Genomic DNA, 9,236 nt, shown 5'->3' with positions numbered 1-9,236 from the left:
TTGTCCCTGGTGCTTAAGCAGGCTTTTGGAAACGCATTCCCTATGCTGGGTTGCCTCGCCCAACCTTGATGAAGGGAAAGGAGCTTGGTTTATGCTTTATTGACTCTCATGGGAGGTCTGCCACTTTCAGAATGGAGACGGAGGAGGAGTGGATGAAGAGGGATAGAAAGGAGGTAGGGAGGGAAGAGAAGAGGAGGAGGGAGGAGAAACTGAAAACATTTTAATAAAAAAGATCACTCTGAAATTATTTTAAGGGGGATTATATTTATATAAGATCCCTTTATCTAGCCAGATCATTTCAACTCTTCCTCATTGAAACTGCTCCCCTCCCCATTTCATGGAATTGGTAGGAGAGGTAGCATTGTGACACCTAAGTCACCGTAGACATACCATTGGCTGGAGGAGTTTTTTTGCCAACCAATCAAAACTGAAGGGTGTGGCTTCTCATTGTCCTGAGTGGATATATATGAGACCTCAGGCCTCCTGAAGTTAACTGTAGCCAATACAACTGTAAGATGTCAGATGTTCGTGAGGATCAAGAGGATTCTAGTACAGACACACTCTCTGAACTCGACTCTGATGATGAGTCAACCTCTAGCTCGAATATGGAAGAAGAAAGTCCTCCAAGCCTGAAGGAAAGGCTTTGCAGTTCAGTGATGACTACCTTAATTAGAAAGGTCAGATAATCTCTCTTAAGTTTCTTCTCTTTCCCTCACCAATTCCTCACCTATTACTCCTTCCCTGTCATTATCTGCTACAAAATTCTTCTTCAGTCCATAACCATAATCATGGATATAGACTTTATGCTTTTCTTGAAACTGTGTTTTAACCTTTGCTGTTCTCTTATCAGCTCCCCCAAATAATGAAGAAAGTACAATCTGTGATTGATGAGAATTCAGAAGACAAGAAAGGAAGAAAATACACCATCTTGATCTTTTACCACCAACGGAAGGAAAAAAAGAAACAAAAGCAAGAAAAGGAAAAAGAAGAGGTCCCAGAGGAATCTCAACTTTTAAATAATACTGTAGCTCAACCTGAGCCACGCCAGTACCCCAAATCCTCTCCATGTCACCCACCAAAACGAGCGCGGAATATTACACCCATACATAAGAATGTGTGGACACCGTTGACTAAAATGCAATAAAATACCCTGTGAAAACTGGTTTTGTTTCAGTGTGTGGTGTGTTTGATTGGTGGGAAGGAAGAAAAGGAAAGAGGAAACTATTTGAGGCAGGAGAAACATGGAATCACTCTTGGTTGTGGGGTGGGCATACTGGGTGGTGGTAAATAACAGGACGGAGGCTGGTTGCTGAAGAGGAAGTTCATAAATGCGTTCTTCCACAAGGATGTTTGAAAAGGATGTTTGGTGCTTCAGTGGGGTTGGGCAGCAAGGGTAGATGGGGAGAGGCATGATGTTTGTGGAAAAGGGACATGCAGGAATTGCTTGTATTTTTCATTTAATTGCTACCTTGACCTATTTCCTATTAATATACCTCAATACCAGAGATGTTTTGTACGGACAAAGATATACTAGAATAAAAGATCTTGAGGCTTGGAGGTCAGTAGTCAAGATTTGATGGGCATCTTCTTGTTGGTGTGGACACTGCAGAGTCCAGTGGTCCAGAGCAATGCATCAAATAGTGAGAGGAGCATGTAGGAAGAACAGTAGCATACCTGCTGTTATAATAGATAACCCATCACTCATTAATCTATTAATTTATGATTTATTCAGGAACTAATCACCCGTTAAAATTTCTATTTAAACTCACCCAATAATACAACAACGTAGTGAAAGTTTTCAACATGTTTTAGTAGAAATTTTCTGAGTGCCACAGCTCTTTATCTTCATCATTGCCTCTTCCTTTCCTCCCTACATCTGTGAAGGCTTATATGAACAGAGTTGCTCATCATAAATTAGAAATAAGCAGGTATGCTTAGTCTTAAATACAGGATCAAACTAATTTCTTTCAGTTCCCTGCACATATAGTAGTTATTTTCTGAAATATCTCCTGTGGATTGAGAGTAATATGACCCAGCAAATAATAAAATTAATATCAAATAACTATAAAATAATTTTAAAACATGGTTCCCCATGAGGTAAATTATTTCTCTATTAAAGACTTAACATCCCCTCCCCCAGTGGAAGTAAAAACAGGACCTTCAATTACTAAAGTCCCCTATATGAGACTTAAATGAACAAAGGATTGTTATTTCCTCTACTAATAAGCCACATTCTTCAATACCTGTAAGAAAATAATACTCTATTGTATATTACTGAGCTAATAGGCCCCATCTTGTGAGCATCTACATGGATAATCAACCTTTTCTGATTTTAAGATGATTAAGGCTATACCATGCCTAATTGACAGAGTTCTACCGCTCTACACCTTTCTCTAAATTTTGTATTCTTTCTTTCCTGGTTCAATGCTGATCCCTGATTCTGGATGGAGTGACATCCATATATTCTGAATATTGTGAAGCAATGCCATAGAAATTGATCACAACAGACACTTACTTATAGCAGTTTTGCCAATAACTACCAACAATTATAAAAATATGTTTGCTTTCAATACATTTAGAAGTACCAGTAATTTGTGGGTGCAGGTACAAATATTTTTACAGCAATTTACTTAAGAAGAAGTACCATGTGCACATCATTTAACAAAGACTATAGTAGTAACATTTCACCAGGGGCCTATTGTGGAAGCCCACAACTGACTCAGTTTCCCAGTTTGAATCTGAAATCTATTCTGAGTCAATAGAGTTAAAGCTTGCTTGCTCCAGGGCTGTTAGAAAGTCCTGATTAGCCTGCAGAGTCTCCTTGAAGAGCTGTGAGAAAGTCCTGATTAGCCCATAGAGCCTCCTTGAAGGGCTGTGAGAAAGTCCTGATTAGCCACAGGAAGGAACACACTATCTAGCTACATGCATGCAGATACCAGCCAGAGGTACATTGAGATAGAAAATGAAACTGCCTGCTCCTTGACGCAAGGCAGGATAGATAGTGGTTGAATGCCTGCACTGTGCATCGTTCTATCTCTGTCCTTCAAAACTGTATATAAGCTAGCTGTGAAATAAACACAGGGTTGTCCAGCAATGACCAGCAGACCTCTTGACTCTTCTGCTTTCTTCATTGTCTTTTCAATCTACACATCTCTACCCAGATACCCAGCTGACTGTGGGCAGGCTCCAACAAGTGGTGCCCAATATGGGGCATGAACCCATGACCCTGAGATTAAGAGTCTCATGTTCTACCAACTGAGCTAGCCGGACTCCACTGCACACAGAGCAGCCTCTTGGGCCAGCTGCTCAGGAAATAGGGCACAATATTCTTCCTTCATTTGTGGACTTCCTTTGGGATATACTGATTCATAAAGGTATTTGCCCCTCTTGAAGAAGCAATATGAAAAAAACAAGATGTAGCTATTTGCTGTTGACACTGCTATCATGGTACTATCTGGCCTCCATTCAGCTTGTTTGTAAGATCCAAACTGGGTAGATGATTAAGCTGGTTCATTATACATTATGATTAACACACTATGTGGGCTGTACCAGATGCTGAGGCAGGCTGGGTCCAGCATGGCAAAGAATACTCTCCGAGGATTGGACTGGACATGGAGCAGCGACCACATTTCTCCAGCCCCATGTTTTCTTTCCTAGCTTACAATAACAAACATGGATTTGCTCCAGTGAAGTAGGCTTTAAATCAAATAAGAAAGTAGATGGCTGCACCTATAACAATTGTGCCAGTATTCAATCAGTGAACACATATTACTTGGAATGCTGGGAGCCTTAATATACAGGGCCCATAACTAGGGAAGATTATTAGTCATTCTCCTCAGAAGCCTGTGGTGGTATTGTATTCCCCAAAATATTGTGTACCCTAATAAATTTATCTGGGGTCAGAGAACAGACAGCCACTAGATACAGAGGCTAGAAAATGGTGTCACTCATGCCTTTAATCCTAGCATTCCAGAGACAGAAATCCCTCTGGATCTCTGTGAGTTCAAGGCCACATTGGAAACAGCCAGGCATGTTGACAAATGCCTTTAATCCCAGGGAATGGTAGTAGAAGGCAGAAAGTTATATAAGGCGTGAGGACCAGAAACTGGAAGCATTTGGCCTGGTTAATCATTCAGGCTTCTAGCAGCAGTTCAGCTGAGAGCCATTGGAATGAGGACACAGAATCTTCCAGTCTGAGGAAACAAGACCAGCTGAGAAGTTGGCCAGGTGAGATTAGCTGTGGCTAGTTCTGTCTCTCTGATCTACCAGCATTGACCCCATTCTCATAAGCTCTCTTTTCCTTCAACCACACAAACTGAGTATGGTTCACATCTTCAGCTACAACTTACCAACATTGCTATATAGGGCATGTCCTAGCTACTGTAGGATGGTCTTTCTGTATGCTGTGAATATGTGTTGCTATGATTGATTAGTAAAGAAGCTGCTCTGGCCTATGGTCAGTCAGGTTATAGTCAGGCAGGAAATCCAAGAGAGAGACAGGGAGAAAGGAGAGTCAGGAAAGATGCAAAGCCCACTACCCAAGGAGCAACATGCCAGCAGACTGGTAATACCATGGCCATGTGGCAATACATAGATTAATAGAAATGGGTTAAAGATGTAAGACCTATCTATCCAGAAGCTTGAGCCATAGGCCATCAAGTTGGTAAATAATATAAGCTTCTGTGTAATCATTTTATAAGCAGCTGCGGGACTGTGAGTGGGAAAGATTTGTCCTGACCACAAGACCAGGCAGGACCAGAGAAACTTCTGGCTACTCCTAGCAGTATATACATGTTCTGTACACCTCTGTAAGTATGAAAGGTACATAGTATATTTTAAGGGAATAATTTCCTACCCCTAGTACAAGCTTAATCATTCTTCTTTTCACCTAAACTTTTCTATCTCTATGTTTATCCTCTGATGCCCATTGTCCATGATGTTCTTGGAAGCCTCCAGGAATCAAGGCAAACCTAGACTCAGCATCTTCCCAAACCTAGACATATTTTGTACATTGGTAGGAGGATGAATAAAAGCCCTGTTCATGTTGGGCATCTGGTAATCTTGTGTGACTCTAACCTTCACGAAACCTTGGCCACCCTGTTAGGAAAGAGGCTTGGATGGTTTCCTACTTATGAGATCTCCTTCCTCCACAGAAGTGAAGATTTACTATAGCTAGAGTTTTCTCCAGTCCCGCTCAGGCCCTGCAGTTCTGCATCCCACTTATAAAATAATCATTCAGAAGCTCATATTAATTAAAATTGCTCAGCCATTAGCTCAGGCTAATTCTTGACTAGCTCTTACATCTTAAATTAACCCATTTTTATAAATCTATACCTTGCCAAGTGACTCATGGCTTACTGGTACTTTACATCCTCCTCCTCATGCCGGTGGCTGGTAGCATCTCCTGACTCAGTCCTCCACTTTCCAGAATTCTCATCTCTTGTTATCCCACCTACACTATACTTCCTGCCTGGATACTGGCCAATCAGCATTTTATTTATCAATCAATCAGAGCAACACATTCACAGCATCCCCAGCAATTTACAGTGGTAGTTAGGTGCACCTTTATAATAGTTACCAATTTGCAAACTGTTGAGCAGTCTTTGAAAAATTACAGAGGCTCACTAGTGTAGAATTTTGCATTCTGACATTATTTTCCTCTTTTTTGGAAATCTTGCTCAATACAAATATCATCACATTTGTACTTTTTGTTGTTTATGCAAGCTCTTGCTATGTATCTTTGACTCACCTGATACTAATTATGTATCTTAGACTGGTCTCAGACTTATGGAAATAAACCATCCTTATCCTCCTCAGTACTATGATTATAGGCATGCACAATGGTGCCCAGATTCAAATTTACTTTCTTGTGTCATGGACAGGTCCCTTTGTCTACTTTCTTTTATATTCTCTTTGCTGTAAGAAATAGTAAGCTAATACTTTATTTCATCCTCCCACTTTATACACCTATACTTGCTGTGGAAAAATCCTCTTGTACACCGTAAAGATTTATCACTGGAATTGGTTTAATTAAATGCAGATTGGTCAGTAGCCAGGCAGGAAATATAGGTGGGGTGACCAAACTAAGGATGATGGGAAGAAGAGTGGAGTCAGAGAGTTGCTGGCAAATGCAGGGAAGCAAGATGAGAATGTCATACTGAGTAAAAGTACCAAGCCACGTGGCTAAACATAGATAAAAATAATGGGATAGTTTAAGTGTAAGGATTAGCTAGTAACAAGCCTGAGCTATTGGTCAAGCATTTATAAATAATATTAAGCCTTTGTGTCAGTTATTTGAGAGCAAGTGATTGGGACAGGAAAATGTCCTTTTACATATACTGTTAAATCATAGGTAAATGTGGAAGATAGCTCCCACAAATCTATTTGAAATTGAAATTCCTTCCATCTTTTTGCAAGTTCTTTCCAGGTAGACAGTTTGGCTTAGTTTGATATTATCACCCACCCAACAGCTAATACAGCATTATTACAATCCTCTTCCATATGATTTCCTTTAAGAGATTTCAATATAGCCTTTGCTATTCAGCTGTTCAGTGGTCATCCATGTAAAAGTGTGGTGGGACCCAGTTCACTAAAGATGTGTATTATCTCATTACACATAGATGAAAACAACCTCACGAGGATTTCCTCTCTAGATGATTCACCATGACTTTCCCCCTAGGGAAAATAATTCCACCTGATTTACATATTTTATCACTTATATCACGGACCATACAACTACAGAAAAGTCATGTTCTTTCATACGACATGGAGAAGGATAGTCATACTGATATTTCTGTGGTGGTAATCTAATTGTACTGATATGTGATTTTGATTGTATGTTAATAAATAAAGTTGCCCGGGGGTCAGAGCTATTAGACCCATAGCAAGAGTGTGGCGGTGGTGGCACACGCCTTTAATCCCATAGATCTCTGTGTGTTCAGGGATACAGCCAGCATTGGAGACATATGCCTTTAAGACCTAGGGGGCTGTATATTCAGACAGTGACGAGGCAGTCACGTGTTTGGGTTTACAACCAATGAGAAGGCAGAACAAAATACTATAAAAACATGAACAGACAGGATATAGCTTTCTTTCGGGAAGCTGGGACACTGCAGGAGGAAGGGTGAGATTTTAGCTCTGAGCTCTGACCTCTCGGCTTTCTCTTTTACATTGTTTCTGTGTTTCTTATTTAATAAGACTGTTGGTTACATCTACATCTGGCGCGTTACATCTACATATTTCCCCTGTGGATATTCCTACTTTAAATGACTAAGCCTCAGTTGCATGTCTTATTATCCATAGCAAGAGATATGGAACTCTTCCTCCCAAGCTTCTTTGTGTGGTATGCTCATGCATGTGATTCCTACCTTAATCATACTTATGATATCTATTTTGTCATGCAAGGCAAAAATACTCTTTCTAGTAATTTATACTCTTTCTGTTTATTTTACTTTGTCTACTATAGTGAATAATCATGGGGTTAACATACTGTACTTATGACATCTCATGGCTATTTTCCGAACACTGAAAACAACATATGATCCAACCACAGTTTGGTTCCAGATTGGCATAAAATTTCAAGCAATGTACCTAAATATATACATAATGAAACACACTTTTCAGTTCAGTGGGGAAATTTCTTAAACTGAAACATACATATAATTTCTTTTATCACTGCTATTTAGAAATATTCAGGATGTTGTCCAAAACATGAATATGACAATGACAATGGCAAAATCAGTTCCCGACTACTTGTTTTGGGAATATCATTGTGCTAGTGAACAAATTAAATGTGATTAATATTTTTGGAGATTGAATTTGTAATTTGTTTTCAATTATCCTGAATGAACAAACTTTTGGGGGGAAACATACTATGGTAGAGAGAAATGACAGTTAAACTCATCTCTAAATGCTTTGTCATGTAACAATCTTCTTAATTATATTTTAGTTTCCTGATTACAAAATGAAACAGATTTTCTGAGTTGCCATGTCCTTAATTTCAGTAACCATAATACTATATGAAAAGAGACATGCTTCTCTTTGGCATTGAGTTATTATTTGGTTATTTTCTCCTACATAATAAAAGGGATGATTCAAGGCTTGATAGAAGCTTTCTCATTATGATAGCACCAAGTCAGCATTGTTAGTAATTATGACTGCTTGATTGACTGAATGATTTTATTTGGAAATTCTACTGGAGGCTAAAGAGGTGGCTCAGAAGACTAGAGTACCTGCTGCTCTTGCAGAGGACTCAGGTTTGGTTTGCAGCATCCACATCAGTCAGCTAGCTCACAACTGCCAGTAATTTCAGTTTCAAGGGCTCTTCTAGAACCTGAAAGCACATGTCATACATATAGAAGAAATTGTATGGGTTATCAACCTATTGCCAAGAACTATGTGAATAAGAGAAATAGAGAAAATAAATATATGGTCAAAATTTCTATTTGCTCTTATATAAGGCTAGTAGTCCCCCAAGAAAGCGATTGTAGAAATTTTCTTGGTGATATTACTAATAAACAAAATGTCTAATTGACAAGGCAATTTGATTTTATTTCATCGTTCACTAAATATTCATTGAAAAGAATAGAAAATACACTGTCCACCGTTGGGCTAATTTTTAAATGTTTTATTTAATATTCACTCATTCATATAATATGTTCAGACCAGATTTCCCCATTCTTTTCCCTCCAATTTTTCCTCTAATCTCCCATTTTTCCAACATGTGTTATCATTTTTTAAATATCCACTGAGTCTGTTTGTTGCTGCCTATATGTAAATAGGTATAAGACCATCTATTGGAACATGCATAATTTTTCAGTTACTTGAATTAAACTAACTCTCCCTCCTCCAGCAGCCATTGATTGCCAGTAGCTCCTCAGATAGGAGACTTCTTTAGACCCTACCATCCACGTTGGAGGTTTGGTTGGCTTATTTTTATGCAAGTCTTGATGTCAATGTGATACCAAGAGTAAACGTTTGTAAAGTAGAAAATTCCATTCATAGTTAATGTCTATGTATGTATGGTAATTGGGCTTGACACACGGTTTTGTGCATGCTAGCCAAGATTGTACCTATCAGCCACATTCTTGGCCATTTACAAAATCTTCTGAGATACAATGTCCTTTAGTTGCCAAAATTTGTGATCCTCTTTCTTCAGCTTTTGTCATGGTTAGCTTCAGTTGTCAACCACACAAGAGAAGAGGGAACCTCAGTTGAGGAATTGTACTAATGTAAGA

General features: G+C 39.1%; 1 long non-coding RNA gene across 1 annotated transcript; it reads left to right on the top strand.

Moving 5' to 3' along the window:
• The first annotated feature begins 446 nt into the window (after window positions 1-446).
• LOC121825840 (uncharacterized) lies at window positions 447-1,162 on the top strand. The gene is made up of 2 exons (XR_013048130.1): window positions 447-677; window positions 851-1,162. It is a non-coding gene; the product is annotated as an uncharacterized LOC121825840 (long non-coding RNA).
• Window positions 1,163-9,236: the final 8,074 nt, after the last annotated feature.

Source organism: Peromyscus maniculatus, chromosome X (genome assembly GCF_049852395.1).
Source record: "Peromyscus maniculatus bairdii isolate BWxNUB_F1_BW_parent chromosome X, HU_Pman_BW_mat_3.1, whole genome shotgun sequence".
In the NCBI taxonomy this organism is placed as follows: domain Eukaryota; kingdom Metazoa; phylum Chordata; class Mammalia; order Rodentia; family Cricetidae; genus Peromyscus; species Peromyscus maniculatus.
This window is presented reverse-complemented; position numbering and strand designations above follow the sequence as displayed.